This window comes from Mustela erminea, chromosome 3, assembly GCF_009829155.1.
Source record: "Mustela erminea isolate mMusErm1 chromosome 3, mMusErm1.Pri, whole genome shotgun sequence".
Lineage (NCBI taxonomy): Eukaryota > Metazoa > Chordata > Mammalia > Carnivora > Mustelidae > Mustela > Mustela erminea.
In genome coordinates, this window is record NC_045616.1 from 73,493,211 (window position 1) to 73,510,077 (window position 16,867).

At 38.0% G+C, this 16,867-nt stretch overlaps 1 protein-coding gene and 1 long non-coding RNA gene across 5 annotated transcripts in view; both read right to left on the reverse strand.

The window, feature by feature from the left end:
• Window positions 1–16,867, reverse strand: part of KIF2A (kinesin family member 2A) — a 77,784-nt gene that overhangs the window by 60,333 nt on the left and 584 nt on the right. The gene's annotated exons all lie outside the window — the stretch shown is intronic.
• LOC116586327 lies at window positions 9,658–10,609 on the reverse strand. The gene is made up of 2 exons (XR_004283981.1): window positions 10,568–10,609; window positions 9,658–10,345 (listed from the first exon to the last, which is right to left on the reverse strand). It is a non-coding gene; the product is annotated as an uncharacterized LOC116586327 (long non-coding RNA).

Genomic DNA, 16,867 nt, shown 5'->3' on the forward strand with positions numbered 1-16,867 from the left:
GCAGGCTCCCTGCCGAGCAGAGAGCCCCATGCGGGGCTCGATTCTAGGACACTGGGATCATGACCCGAGCCGAAGGCAGAGGCTTTAACCCACTGAGCCACCCAGGCGCCCCGGGAAATAGTTTTAAAAAGTAGGAGGAGATAGAAAAAAAGTACAATTGACAAAAAATGTAAAAAATGTTCACCTTTGTAAGTAATAAAACAAGTTTAAGTAAAACTCCCCACTGTTGCTATGAATTTTTTAAACTTTATTGAGATAGAATTCACATAATATGCAATTCACCTAAAGTATAAAATTTAATGGTTTTTAGTATATTCACAGATATTTGCAATCATCAATTTTGTAATGTTTTAATCACCTCAAAAAATACACTTCATATCCTTTAGCCATAACTTCCCTATTCCTCCAACATCCTCCTCCCCAACATAAGTAATCGCTAATCTACTTTCTGTCTCTAGCGATTTGCCTATTCTTGGCATTTCATATAAATGAAATCATATAATGTGGTGTTTTGTGAGTGGCTACTTTCACTAAACATGTTTTCAATGTCTATGTTGTCATATCCCATCACATGAATAAACCACAATTTATTAATCAGCTGATGGACATTGGGGTTTTCACCTGTTGATTATCATGAATAATGCTATAAACATTAATGTACATGCTGTCATATGGACAGATGCTTCCACTTCTCTTGGGTATATTTCTAGAATACAGCATGTTTTGTTTTTTAATGACTTACTATTTTTAGAGCAGCTTTAGGTATACAGCAAAATTAAGCAGAAGATAAGAGATTTTTCTATATAGTCCCTGCCCCCAACACATGCATAGTGTCACCCATTAACAACATTCCCCCACCAGGCTAGTATATTTGTTGTAACTGATAAACCTACACTGACATATCATAATCACCCAAAGCCCATTATGATTCACTTTTGCTGCTGTATGTTCTGTAAGTTTGGACAAGTGGATAATGACATGTACCCACCATTACAGCACCATACACAGTATTTTCATTGCCCTAAAATTCCTCAATCTTGCCTAATCAGCCCTCCCACAACTCCTAACTCTTAAAATCTTGGAAAAGTTTTTTTTTTTAAAACCTGATTAAAAAAAAAACAAAAAAAACAAAAACTAAATTATTGAGGATATGGCTAATCTATTCATTGTTGGTGTTAAGTTCATAACATGTTCAGTCAATAAAATGAATCCTTGCTATGTGCCATACGGTACCGTACTAGATGCTAAGTTGGTTTTTGTTGCGTTTTTTTTTTTTTTAAGGTTTACTTATTTATTTTAAGGGAGGGAAAGGAGATGAGGGAGACAGAATACTGAAACAGACTCCCCTCTGAGTGCACAGCCTGATGCTTGGCTCGATCCTGGGACCATGAGATCATGACTTGAGCCGAAATCAAGAGCCAGCCACATCATCTACTGAACCACCCCTGGGTGCTCTAAGATGCTAAGTTTATAGCAGAGAATCACACACACCTGGTATATGGCTTTTAAATTAAAAACAAAAACAAAAACAAAAACCCACGAAAATAAACATATACTTACAAAGTAGGACAAAGTTTAAGTGTACTGAGAAAGAATAAGAGATCAAATTTTGATTCGAGACTCCAGAAAGACCCCTTTGACAACTACAGAAATAATAATTGAAGCTGAGAACAAAAAGCAACAATTGAGTCAGGCAGAGTGGGCAGTAAGAAAATGTGAGGTGAAGGGAAGATTCTGTACAAAAGCTCTGAGGTAGTAATCACTAAAAGAAAGTCACTGAGTCTCAAAAAGTGGGAGCAAGGAGATATGTAAGGTAACTCAGAAGAAAGCTAAGAGCCTGATCACACAAAGCCTTCAAATGTCATGTTAAGGATCAACTGATGCATGCTCTCCAAAATCTTAATATACTGATAATCTTTCCTTGCTCTTTCTTTTTGATCTCTTCTCATCCCTCCGGCTTCTTTCTTTCAACAAACATGATGATGTGATTTCTCCCCATTAATAAAAAAACAAAACAAGGTAGTAGATGGCATAGCTGTGCATCTTCCACTTCCTCTGTACGGATGAAAGCTCCATGTGGAGACATATTTTTTTTTATTACCATATAATGTATTATGTGTGGAGACATATTTTTGTGGATTTTTCCCATTGCTTTTACTCAATAACTAGTACACTGCCTAAAAGGCTCAATACATATTGGTTGATGAACAAATAAACAATAGACACACTTTCACCCAACTATACTTCCAGTCAAAAGCTGGCATTGTGAACAGTAAAAGAACAGAGACATAACTGGCTTTAAGAGATTTAGTTCCTTGATCTGGCCTTGAATAACAAGGCAATCTACTTAAATGAGTTAGCCAACTACAAACTGACAGAAATACAGGGAAATAATTTCATCAGCATGAATTTATTTGACTGTGTTTGAGTATGAAAAACATCCCACTCTATTATTAAGGCTATTCAAGTTTATTAGGTTAAAAACAGTAATGTGTATCTTTCAAAAACTTTTAATAACACATGGCATCTTGTTTTTCTTTACTAGCTATCATAACACTAGAACTTAAATGCTTTTTATTTTATGTCTAGACCTCATAAACACTTTATAGATTAAGTATGCTCTCTTTTCTGGGCCATTTAACTTCACAAGAAAACATTCTACTAGACTCTATAAACCCTAATCTCTATAATCCAAACTAGCAAATCTCAAAAACGTATATTGTACATTGCTGTGGACAGAGAGCACTTATGCAGATAAGAAGGTAAATTCACATATTCTCTTAGAAGCAAATGTCAAGATCTACTGAAATTTAAAAACTACAATTCTGTGACCCAGAAATTCTACTTCTAGGACCCTATCCTACAGATATAGTCATCAGTATGCAAAAAATGACCAAAGTTCAAGATTTTTCAATACAGTATTGTATAAGAGCTACAGATTAGGGGGCACCTGGGTGGCTCAGTGGGTTAAGCCTCTGCCTTCAGCGCAGATCATGATCTCTGGGTCCTGGGATCGAGCCCCCATCAGGCTCTCTGCTCAGCAAGGAGCCTGCTTTCTCCTTCTCTCTCTGCCTGCCTGTCTACTTGTGATCTCTGTCAAATAAATAAATAAAATTTTAAAAAGAGAAAAAAAAAAGAGCTATACATTGGGAACAATCTAAATAGTATATTTAACCAATAATAAAAAGACTATTATTTATGTATTTCAAGGTTCTTCCAAGGTATCATTATTATTAAATGAAAATAATATTAAGAAGCACCAGTGTGTACAATACACCATCTGTAGAGAAACTATATTTACAAATACAAATATACATACACAAAAACATGTAATTACAAACATCTATATTATATATAAGTAGAAATATAAAAACATTTCCTTGAAAATGCAAAACAAACCCCTGAACACATATACAAGAACCTGGAAATACTGGTTATCTCTTGGGAGAAGAATCAGGTGGCTAGGGGGGCAAGGATATGATACAGACTTTCTAATATATATCCTTTGGAACTTAATTATTAACCATGGTACTATATTAATATTCAAAATAGGTAGTTAAATTTAAAAAGCAAGTTAAAAGTGTATATTAAAAGCAAAGACACAGAGGCGCTTGGATGGCTCAGTGGGTTAAGGCCTCTGCCTTCGGCTAGAGTCATGATGCCGGGATCCATAAAGCCCCACATGGGGCTCTCTCCTCGGTGGGGAGCCTGCTTCCCCCTCTCTGCCTGCCTACTTGTGATCTCTGTCAAATAAATAAATAAAATCTTTAAAAAACAACAACAACAACAAAGACACATACCTCTCAATGCTCTGAAGATGAACACAAATCAATTTTTTTCACAACACATTGCTCTGTCCACAGCAATGTACAAATCAATTTTTTTTGAGAAACTGAATGGAGCAGTGAAAGAAGAACACGGCTAGAACGTCATTTAATCACTGGTTCAAAAATAAATAATTTACTAACAGGACCTGCACTAGGCACCAAGGATACGACAGAACTGGAGTCTGACCAAAGACCGATTAAACAGATACAATACCATGAGAATTCTGATGAATAAACAGAGGGGACTCAGAGACCACAAAGCAGGTGACCTATCCTACTCTTGAAATCAAGGAAGAATAGAATGTTTAACAGAGACAAAAAGGAACAGCAGTACACCGATTCAGTAGGTAGAAGTGGAGTATTCTAAAAAGAGTTCAGTAAGTCTGGAGGGCCTCAAATAAGCTGCAAGAAATCAGACTGGAGAGCGAAGTCACATTGTTCAGGGTATAGAGTAAGCTATGTTAGGTGAGGCTTTAGCCAAAGGACAAGAGAGAGAGCATGTGACAAAAAGTTTTAAGCAGAGGACCAGGGCGTCACATTTGTATGTCTGAAATGTTACTCTGAAAGAAAAATCAACCAAAGGTGGAGAGACCTATTAAGAATCTGTTGCAACAATTCAGGAAAGAAAAAATCCTAGCCTCACCAAGATTACAGTAGAGGGACAGAAAAAGCATATGGACTAAAGATAAAGAGATGCTTCAGCAGTTATAGTAAGAGAACCTGAGGATAGGATATGATGTTAGGAGACACCAAGGAAGACAGCTAGGTTTCTGCATTGGGCAGTGGGTGATAGGTCCAATTTTGGACATGCTGAATTTGACGTATGTATGAGACAGTCATATGGAGATATTCAGTAATCATCCATCAGATACAAAGAGTACTATCTGCAGCCAGCCAAGGCTAAGGAGAAGCATTTAGTTCACTCAAAAAGAGATTATTATGTGAGAAGTACCACAAGGTTAGGACCAAGCCCTGAGGAACACTAACATTAACAAAATAAAGAAAGAACACCTGCAAAGTTTAAGAAGGAAAAACACGAGGGTTGGAAGAACACAAAATATTTTATTTATTTCTAGTTTAGTTAAGGAATGGCTCTTAATGAAACCCAAAGGACATGTAAAGTTAAAAGCAATGTATTATTCTTAATAAAAGTGTACCCCTCCCAAAAAAGGTACCCTAAAAAACACACAAAGAAAATACAGAGATATTTAGAGTCATCCTGTAGCCATCTCTCAATTAACAGCTATGGGGGAAGTGGATGGTAAAAATGCAACCCATACATTATCCCCAAAACAATTTCAAACAACAATTTTATAAAAATAAAGATGACTCAATCTAGAGAGGTCCCCAAATTCATTAATTATGTCAATGGACCCCCGGCAAGTTGCTATAATCTCTTGTATATGCCTGACAATACTGCTGCTCATCTAACAAGAAATTCTTTCAAATGAAACATATGCCCTTGTCTAAAATTTTGAAGGTCATAGGAGCAAGGATGGCCTAAACTCACGCAATGGCAAAGAGACTGGCAAAGACCAATATTTCTTTTTCTAAAGAAATCCTAATGCCCCAGGGCACTTGCACTGAGTGCCACAGCTATTTACTAGTCTGCTACAACTGACAAAGCAGTCTTTACTAGGAAGAAATCCTATTTCTTTGCCTTCAAAGGCATCAGATTAAGGGACATATAATGGTCATGCAGCATATGCTAGCTGAATTACTAAAAAACACCTGAAGGCAATCTACACCATAGAAAGAAAAATGAAAGCACTATTTAATGATCTGACTTCCAATGCCTGAAACATCCACAGTACACAAAGAACTGTTAAGGAATTAGTGTAGAGGAATTTAGAGGCAGACAATCTATGCTCTAATCTATTTGCTACTGACTTCATGTATAGCTTTAGACAAGTCAACATCTTCACTATAAAAATGTAAGTCTGACCTATAGCAGTATTTCATCAGAGTTGTGATTAAATTCTTAAGACTTACCTCATTAATTAGGGTCTCTAATTGCTCTCTATTCCTAAAAATCATATACTGGTAAATCACAAATGTCCATTTCTTTTTAGTCCACAGTAAACTAAAGGCTTAAAAATACTGCCTCCTCCCCAAAAAGTTTAATGTTGTTTGCATTCCCAACTCACTTTCCATAAGATGAAACATCATTAGATTTCATGTATTTATCATACAAGAGGAATTCCCTATTTTATAACTAGAACAGGTAAACGCCTGTTTAAATTCAACCCTGGCTCACCTCAAGAATAAAGTTTCGAGACACACTGCTTGGATATCTATCACACCATTTGAACTATAAACTCAAAATGTCCACGGGTCAAGCCTATTTCAGTCCTTTCACTGCACTACAGCTCATTTTAAAAACTGTGTCCGCAAACCCTACATCTCTCATATTGGCCAACAGAGAAAGCATAACAAAAATGAAAAGCAAAAGTTAACCTTAACTGCACCCTGATACGGATTAAGAACCTCATTATTAAAAATACTATAAATTCTTGCCATTAATTGGCCCATTATTCCAAAAGCAGCTTTAACTTTTAACACCTAACGTGTACACACCCACCTTTAAAAAAAAAAATTTATTTACTTATTTGACAGACAGAGATCATAAGTAGGCAGAGAGGCAGGCAGAGAGAGAGGGAGGCACGCTCCCTGCTGAGGAGGGAGCCCGATGTGGGGCTCCATCCCAGGACCCTGAGACCATGACCTGAGTGAGCCTAAGGCAGAGGCTTAACCCACTGAGCCACCCAGGCAACCCCATACCCACCTTTTAAAATAATTTATTTTTTACAGCAGTTTTAGGTTGATAGCAAAAATTGAGCAAATCCCCTGCCCCCACATACCCAGAGCCTCCCTTATCATCAATAGCCCACAACAGGTACCCTTGCACAATCAATGAACCAACAGTGACACAGTACTAATACTCAAAGCTCATAGTTTATATTAGGGTTCATTCTTGGTGTGGTATCTTCTATGGGTTTTAACTCATGTATAACATGTATCTACCATTATAGTATCATAGAGAATAATTCCACTGCCCTAAAAACCCAATGTGCTCTATTCATCCCTCATTTACCTCTTTAAAGTCCTAAATTGCAATAGCAATTAAGACATTTTAAATGCTGAAATGACATTGAGAATTTTAAGGATGAAAAGGTAAGGTGAAAGCCAAGGCAAAAAAAATAGGACAATAATAAGAGCAAAGGAAAAATAAAAAAGAGTAGCTGTATTTTAAGAATCAAAACCCTTCATCCCTTAAAAGGCTGAAGCTATATCCTTTAAGTGTTGTTTTTCCTTCCCATTCCCTTCCATGAATTCTGAGGGTTTTGGCTAATACACTATATAACTGAGTCTTAAGTAGGCAAAGTAGTTAGTTACAGCGTAAGTAAATACCTGTTCTACATATAAACATTTACTGGAAGTGACTCATACCTTAGACTCACTTACTTTAAAGATATTAGTGGTGAAAAAACCGTAAACAGCCCAAGTTGGATGTTCTCTTTAGTATCACCTTGTACACAGGCTCTACAGTCCTCTACAAAATATTCATGAATAGGATTAGCTTGATTAAACGGAAGAGATTTTATAACCTACACTCAGACTTCCCAAATGTTAAGTCCATTCCTTTCAACACACCTGTTCTTTATTCAGCACAAGTGATATACCACCATATAACATCCATTCTTTTTTGCAGGTTGCTGGATCTTATCTCTTCCTTAATCATTGCTCACTCTCCAGGACTGATGCAATCTTATCCTTGCTAGCTCTCATTTTCAGAATTATTCTCTCTCTTAATCTATCACTAATCACTAGCTAACTCCTATTACTGCTTTTAGGAGATTAAGTCCTACTGTAGTTTCCAAGTGTCCTAGAAATTAATTCCAAGAAGCCTTACCTTACCTTTGTTTCCAAGTCTTCAATAACACGTCCCAGATTACTACTTCTTCCTTATTTTTCTCTTCTATCACACTCCCTTCTATCTGTTTTTAATGCTTTTTACTTGACAGCCCTCCATTTTCAGCTCAGGGACTTCTCACATATTGCACTACATGCCTGCAATGTCTCCTCCCTGTCCCCCCACGGCAATCTACTTGTCAACTTCTTTCCATCATTAAAACTTCACTCTCCGTGAAATGTTGTCTGATTACTACTCAGAAATGCTTTATTTTAGAGAAATAGAATGTTATTTTATTTCTCTAAAATAACAGATCACAACCTGTGTGCACAATGAAATCACCTGTATGTGGGAAGTTAAGTTTCATCAATGCAGGGGTTATTTTAAAAATTTTAAATAAAATACTAATGCTCAGGCTCCATATCAGGCCAATTAAAACAGACTCCCTATGCAAAGGACCCAGATATTAGTAATGATGGAGAGGGAGCTGTTTTTTATATTTGGATGTTTTTAATTTCAAAGTCTCACAGGTGATTCCAGTGAGTAGCCAGGGTTGTGAAACCACTACATGGACTCTACCCAATTTAGAAAGAGAACTCCCACAACTACATTTATCCAATGTTCTCTAAATATATCTATATCTCACACCATTAAAATGCACTTACCACATTGTCCTGACCAATGCATATAATGCAAACGTGTGAAATCACACTACATAAGACTTAAACACTTCACAGTGATTTATATACTCTGAGCACAGGGTTTCTCTTCCACAAAATGGATAAAATACTGTCTACCTTGCAGGGTTGTCATGAAAATCAAGCAAAATACTGTATATTAAAACATTTAGAGAAGCAACTGACCTTTTAAAGGGTGCAAATGTTAAATCCCTTCACATATCAAGAATAAGACCGGAATTCAATTTTTAAGAAACAAACAGAGGGCGCCTGGGTGGCTCAGTAAGTTAAGGCCTCAGGGCTCAGGTCATGATCTCAGGATCCTGGCATCAAGGCCCGAGTCGGGCTCTCTGCTCGGCGGGGAGCCTGCTTCCTCCTCTCTCTGCCTGCCTCTCTGCCTACTTGTGATCTCGATCTCTCTCTGTGTCAAATAAATAAATAAAATCTTAAAAAAAAAAAAAAAAGAAACAAACAGAATTCATGTGGCAGTATGAAAGATACAAGCTATCTGGATGGAGCTGAGAAGATGAATGCTGACCAAGAGTTATAATCAAAAAATCACTCTTTGTATAGTGTAGACACCATGCAAATTTTACTCTATGTCCCATCCTAATCCCGTCTTTCCTTTAAAAATGTTTTATGTAAGAAATAAGTCTTTGAAAGTAAGTAAAACATATATCCCAGGCAGGTGTCTGATTCTTACAGTCCCTTGGCCATACTGTGGGGAGGGTTTCCCAAATTACATAGAAACACCAGCAGGTGATTGATCAATTTTCATGCTCTCCTTCTTTGGCTCCTGTGTCAACAAGCACCCCAATATCTAGAGAGAAACCTTATGCCACTGGCTCCTCTACCAGAAATCTAAAAGTGAGAAAATCTGACTCCTTTAGATATCAAAACAAAGGTTAAAAGCCATAAAGTTAAAACTCAGATGGGTATTAGAGAAAAGAAAATAGGTCAGTAATAAATGACAATTTCAATAAAGTGACAGGGCTACAAGGATTGATGGCACTGTATTAAGAATTCTGAGGATGAATATGGGCTTATCAGGAAAGTACGCCATAAGGGATAATGGATATCAGGTGAAAAGGCCAGCATTTCTGGAAGACTCCTAACTCCAAGAGTGTAAATAAAGAGCCTAAACCTAAAAAGGGAAGTGGTAATCATGTATGCACAGAACAGCATACTTCTATTGGTACATATCACACTATACATCAATCATTTATTTACTGTTTTTGAAGGCAGGAACTGTGTGTGCCTTTTTCTTTTTTGTATCTCTACCACCTATCAGAACGCCTGACAGATAATAAGCTATTAATAAAAATGTATTTAATTAAATCTTCAATAAGAAAAAACTATGAGATCATACTATTTTGTGACATAGCACAATTACCTATGGTCTATATACCAAAACATCCTCACTCTCTCAAGGCTAGTTGTAGCAGATAATGACAAAAACAAGTGGTACCAAAATGAGAGAGCCCTAGGCAAAGACTAGATTTACAAGCACAATTTTAAAAAGGGACACCTCCCTAGTCATTTTACTCCCAGGAGACAGTAACAAAAAGTTAACTTAAGGTTAACCAAAAATGAAATGATATTTCGTTTCACTTGAGCAAGTTTTCACAAGACAAATCCCAATAACCATGAACCTGAATTTATTTAGCTCTCTATGTAAGTACATGGTACAGTATCCACTACATGTAATCACACCCTTCAATGTTTAAGCTGGTTAGGCTCTAATGGCTATTTTCACTTAGGCACTGTAATACAATTTTTATTACTTTAATTGAAGGAGATAGTATGTGATGGGAGGGCAACATAACCTATATTTACTCCACAACTGGACCAGAAGAGTGAAAATGAGCTGTACCTAAGGCTTAAAAATTATATCTGTTCTATCATAAGTATGATCTCAAAAAAAACACCTTAAGGGACGCCTGGGTGGCTCAGTTGGTTAAGCAGCTGCCTTCGGCTCAGGTCATGATCCCAGGGTCCTGGGATCGAGTCCCACATCGGGCTCCTTGCTCGGCAGGGAGCCTGCTTCTCCCTCTGCCTCTGGCTGCCTCTCTGTCTGCCTGTGCTCGCTCGCGCTCTCTCCCTCTGTCTCTGAAAAATAAATAAAATCTTTAAAAAAAAGAAAAAAACACCTTAAAAGATTATTTTAGGGCGCCTGGTTGCTCAGTCAGTTAAGCTTCTGCCTTCGGCTCATGAGGAAGGTCTTCAGGTCATGATTCCAAGGTTTCAGGGTCTTGGGATGGAGCCCCATATCAGGCTCCCTGCTCAGCAAGGAGTCTGCTTCTCCCTCTGTCTCTCTCTTTCCCCCCTTATTCCCTGGTCGTGCTCTCTCTCTCTCTCAAATAAGTAAATAAAATCTTAAAAAAAAAAATTATTTTAGGTTACAGGACAGAGGTATTAAAAGCAAAGTAGATGGCTGAATCCAAGAATTAAGCTTTGCAAAAGATTAATGTAATATTAATGACAAGTACACTTGTGACTAGTGAGAATGGGTCCAGATGATCCCTAAAGGAACCCTGTTCTAGACATTCCACACTCAAGCCTCCTTCTCTATTTAAACAAGACACAGGCCCAACTAGCTCTTTGCTATTTTCTAGATTTTAAAAAATTATGACATACAGAACAAGTTGACACATAAGCTTTCCCCAGAAATCCAAAATTTTTGCCCAAGAATCAAGTGACCAGGCAACGAACATAGATTCCTGGGTTTCTGTGATAATTCTAGAAGCAACAAGTGACTAGTAAAAAGGGATTTAAAGTTTTAAACTGTTGAATCTTCATCCTTATAGTTAATAAAATGTCAGAATTCAATCTGATCTCACCAATTTGGAAAATTTAATTCAATGTTACCAATTGTAGTTTTCTGAGCCTCTTTGGAAGCAATAAAAAAAGATCTTACTATAGGGGCTTTTATATCTAGGAAAAAAACCCCGAACACTAAAGTACAAAAAGTATACAACTTCACACCATCATCCACAAGCATGTGTCAGCACTTAAGAAGAAAACCAGGAGTGAAAGAACCTAGGGTTTGATTGAGATTATGTGATCTTATATAATTAACATGTGATCTTGACAAACAATCCAATCTTAGTTTCTTTGCCTATAAAATGATAAATCTATCACCTTCCTACACTATTACCTCACAAGTTTCTTCTGAGGATCCAATTAAATAGCCTGTTTGAAAACAATGAAGGCCTACATGAAAAAATGGTCAACATCATTTGGCATCACGGAAATACAAATCAAAACCACAGTGAGATATACCACCTCTTATCAATCAGAATGGCTAAAATTAACAAGTCAGGAAACAAAAGATGTTGGCAAGCATGCAGAGAAAGAGAAACCCTCTTACACTGTTGGTGGGAACGCAAACTGGGGCAGCCACTCTGGAAAACAGTATGGAACTTCCTCAAAAAGTTAAAAATAAAGCTACCTAATGACCCAGCAACTGCACTACTAAATATTTATCCAAAGGATAAAAACACAGTGATTCGAAGGAGCACATGCACCCCAATGTTTATAACAGCAATGTCCACAATAGCCAAACTATGGAAAGAGCACAAATGTCCATCCACAGGTGAAATGATAAAGAAGATGTGGTGTATATACACAATGAAATACTACGCAGCCATTAAAAAAATGAAATCTTGGGCGCCTGGGTGGCTCAGTGGTTTAAGCCGCTGCCTTCAGCTCAGGTCATGATCTCAGGGTCCTGGGATCGAGTCCCGCATCGGGCTCTCTGCTCAGCAGGGAGCCTGCTTCCTCCTCTCTCTCTCTGCCTGCCTCTCTGCCGACTTGTGGTCTCTCTCTGTCAAATAAATAAATAAATAAAATCTTTAAAAAAAAAAAAATGAGGGGCGCCTGGGTGGCTCAGTGGTTTAAGCCGCTGCCTTTGGCTCAGGTCATGATCTCAGGGTGCTAGGATCGAGTCCCGCATCGGGCTCTCTGCTCAGCGGGGAGCCTGCTTCCCTCTGTCTCTCTCTGCCTGCCTCTCCATCTACTTGTGATTTCTCTCTGTCAAATAAATAAATAAATAAATAAAATCTTAAAAAAAAAAAAAAAAGAAATCTTGGGGCACCTGGATAGCTCAGTGGGTTAAAGCCTCTGACTTCCGCTCAGCTCATGGTCCCAGGGTCCTGGGATGGAGCCCTGCTTCGGGCTCTCACTCAGCGGGGAGCCCACTTCCTCCTCTCTCTCTGCCTGCCTCTCTGCCTACTTGTGATCTCTGTCTGTCAAATAAATAAATCTTTTTAAAAAAAAATGAAATCTTGCCATCTGCGACTATGTGGACAGAACTAGAGGGTGTTACGCTAAGCGAAATAAGTCAATCAGAGTAAGATAACTATCATATGATGTCATTCATATGTGGAAGTCAAGAAAGAACAGGTGAATATAGGAGAAGGGAGGGGAAAATAAGAGGAAATCAGAGGGAGGCAAACCATAAGAAACTCTTGATCACAGGAAACAAACTGATGTTTGCCCGGCGGAGGGAGGTAGGGGGATGGGGTAACAGGGTGATGGACATTAAGGAGAGTATGTCATATAATAAACACTGGGTGCTATAAGCAACTGATGAACACTAAACTCTAGCTCTGAAACTAATAATACACTATGTTAATTAACTGATTTTAAAGAAAACTATGAAGCCCTAACTATATATATTGAACCATTATCATACTAGTTACCATGTAAAAGGAATTTATTAATCCACAAATTTCCCCATTTCGGCCACTCCACAGAGCCACAATAATTGTACCTAAAGAACAACTATATTGTTACGCTGTTCATTTTTATTACCTACATTCACAGTCCATTCTCCAAAGTCTACCTAATGACATGTAAAGATGAACTGTCAGAAGAATGAATATGGCAAAATAAGAGGGAGAATTATGCAATTTAAAATCTTTCCTAAAGACTGCCTGCTCTAAACTCCAAGATTCCCAAAAAATCCTTTGAAATCTTTAAGTTCATGACTTCAGATGCCTAATTAAAGCATTCTTTTCACCAACACTTTATTAAGAAACAGTATTATTTTTGTCCTTGTGACTGTCTAGTTACTATACCATTATCACTTTTTACCAGATCATTCCAAGTGGGCTCTATAACACTGCTCCCTAGTGCCCTTCTATGACTGAGAAGAAATTTACTACACATCCTCACTGGGTTGTAGAAAGCTGTCTACGGTTCCTAAATAACAGAATTCTCCCTTTGTTGCCACAGTTCTTGATAGTCTGGTTCCTATACTATGCAAGACAGGTTCCTGGCTGCCACTACAAGCTGTATGAATGTAGACAAGTCCCTTAAGGTGACTTAGGGCTCTGTTTCCATATTTATAAAAATGAGAACTAGATTAACTTCAAGGATCCTTCTGGTTGATCCTTCTCTTCAGATCACATATATCAATTCCGTGACTAAGAGACCCCAGAGAACAAATCAGAGTTGCAGCTTCCAAATATTCAAAGCATTTCCCATCCCTCCCCCAGTCTCTAAATGATAATTACAGATAGTGTCAAGTAGGTAAGAGATGTTTTACAATACTTTTCAGATTTCCCAATAAAGAATACCTAGCTATGAGGTGACTGGGTGGCTCAATTGGTTAAGCCTCTGCCATCAGCTCAGGTCATGATCCCAGAGTCCTGGGATGGAGCCCCATGTCAGCCACCCTGTTCAGTGGGGAGCCTGCTTCTTCCTCTCCCTCTGCCTCCTGCTTCCCCTGCTTGCACACGCTGTCAAATAAGCACATTAAATCTTAAAAAAAAAAAAAAAAAAAAAAGACTATCTAGCTACGTAACAGTAAGATTGCAGGTTTTAGAGTCACTGGATTCCAAAAATGAGGTGACTCAAAAGAGTAATAGGGAGCCACATACAAAAAAATAAATTATACATGACTACTCATTTCCAGAAACTAGTCTAATTTCATACCAGGTTATCGCCTGGTGGTGAACAATTTCAGTACATCTGACCCCTGTCATTTTTAACGTCAGAATACCAGGAATGTCACATTAGCTTCAGCAGATCACTCAATTCCAGTCAACTCTGGGAATGTTGTACTAAGAGGCCTGAATGGAGTGGGGTGGAGCAGAGTAAGGAGGTGATAGCCTAGACAGAAAGGTTTCACTTCCAAGTAATATTTCATCAGAATGATTAACTTAAAATGTTTGAAAACCAAAGATCCAATAATGAATGATTCACTCAAAAACTATATGCAAGAATCTCTGCTAGGCACATTGAGGAGATTCAAAGATGAATTCAGGAAACTGAAGAGGCTATTAGCATTTTAATTCCGTAACACCTTGACTGTGGTTGGTGTGGATCTGCGTAGACTGCCATCCCTCAATTAGATTCTCTACACTAGCTCTTCTCCAGTGCAGTTTGAAAATACAATATTAAAAGAAATATATGCAAATATTAATACTTCAGGATATATGCTGCCTCGTGAGTGATACAGAATGACTTGGGAATTCAGAGGCTGACTATCCATCTGGTTTTAGTAATTAGTGAAGACTTATTGGGATTCGTTTTGAGAAGAGCCCTTAAAGATAAGAACAAATTCATTTTAGTTTACCTCTTGGCCCTCAGAATGAATATGTTTTATTTATGTATGAGCATCACTGATTGGAGAAGCATGCTTTGAAACAAGGACAAGTATCACCATTAGAAAGCATGCAGAACATCAAGTGACCAATTAACAGCAGCCCTTCTTCACTCATGTGATTTCCCATTGTCTCAGGCATTACATTAGTGCTCATCCAACTACAAAGTGTATTTTTGTTACAATAACCACTAGTGTTTTATCCAATACAGATGTGCTATAGAAGTGGAAGGAAACAAAACAGCTTCTTTAATGTGAAAAAAAAAAAAAAAAGATTGTGGGGAGTTTCCTACACATCTTTTTCTGCTGTGACACACCACTATCCAATGCAAATGACCCTTCCCTTCAAGTTGTCTACTTTTATCTTCCACCAATTCGATCATACATCTGAGGACATAAATATGTACATGACTAAAGGCTGGGATAATACACACTGTAACAATTTCCATTATGACCCCATTGGCAAACTGTTTTTGAAATGTGACTTTAGGCTATTAGCCTATAGAAGAACACAAAGCTCTTATATATATATGTTTGGATTTCTGGTAAAGGCAAAAGGCAAAGGCTTAAAGACTATTATAAGTCTCTGTCCTAGAACCCTAAAATGAACCAAAATTATTTCAAGTCATAACAAAAAGATGTTTAGAAAAAATTAAAAAATTCAAAGATTTCAAATGCCCTATGATTCTGTTTTTTAAATATATTTTGTAGTAACACCTATAATCATAATGGTTTAGAATGTAAAGAACCTAACACATTTTATTGCACCCCCAAATTTCAAATAATGTGCAAATCCTACTTTCATTGGAATGCAGTAAACCCTCGTTCACCTAAAAAAGAAGTAACAGTAACAGAACTGTTTAAGGACAGTAATTTGAAGAGAAAATAAAAAAGAAACCCCAACCCAAGAAAAGGAGACATTGCTTTCCCGGTGGTGTTACTGGTAACTACTAAAGCTCTAAGCGGTCTAAGTGATCTTTGCACATTCAAGGTAATGATGCTTCCGGTTATTATATCTCAGATATAAGGGGGAAAAATCATTAGCTATATGAGGTCTAACAATATGTCACACACATAACAGGTACGTCAATCTAGCTTCACAGAACTTGGTCAAACTTGCTTAGAAATCAGGAGGGTGTGGATGTGATAGCAACGTTACTACACACCATGCAAGAGGATAATAAGCCATAAATAAAGGTGAGTGTCAGGGAGATGGAGTCATGAACACCGCACACACCTATTACATTCTCTAGTTCTTCCAATACTCAAATTGACAGAAATTGTACTTATTTCTCTCCACGCATTTTCTCTTTCACAATATAAATTATTTCCATGCCTGGCTGGCATCTCACCCCACACCCCAAGCTAGTGACATAAAACATTTTCCCCAAGAGGACCCTATAGAAAGATACACAAGCCTTAAGGTTTTTTCTTTTCTTTTGAATTAAGCAGGTATGTTCACCTCACTTTTAACTTCTCTCTCGAGGGTGTGAAAATATCAACATCCGGTGGCCCACCCCCACCTTCTCGGTAATGCATCGCTTTGACTAGGCTCATCCCTCTCCTTCCCTTTCAGTCTCAACACCTCTGGGAAGCTTATCGAACACTTCTTCCCGCTGCCCCCACCCCCACATATTCATGGCCGAGCCGCATCCTTCTTCCAAGGAAGGGACTAGCAAAAAAAAAAAAAGAAAGGCATGCTCGAGAACCGACTGGGGAAGAAGCCTGACCAGCTTCAGGGTTGGCCTTTTTCCCCCCGCCTCGGGCCGGCAGTTGGTTCTCTAAATACTGAAACCACGGGTCTCCACGCTCTCCCCACCCCCCACCCCCCGGTAGCCAC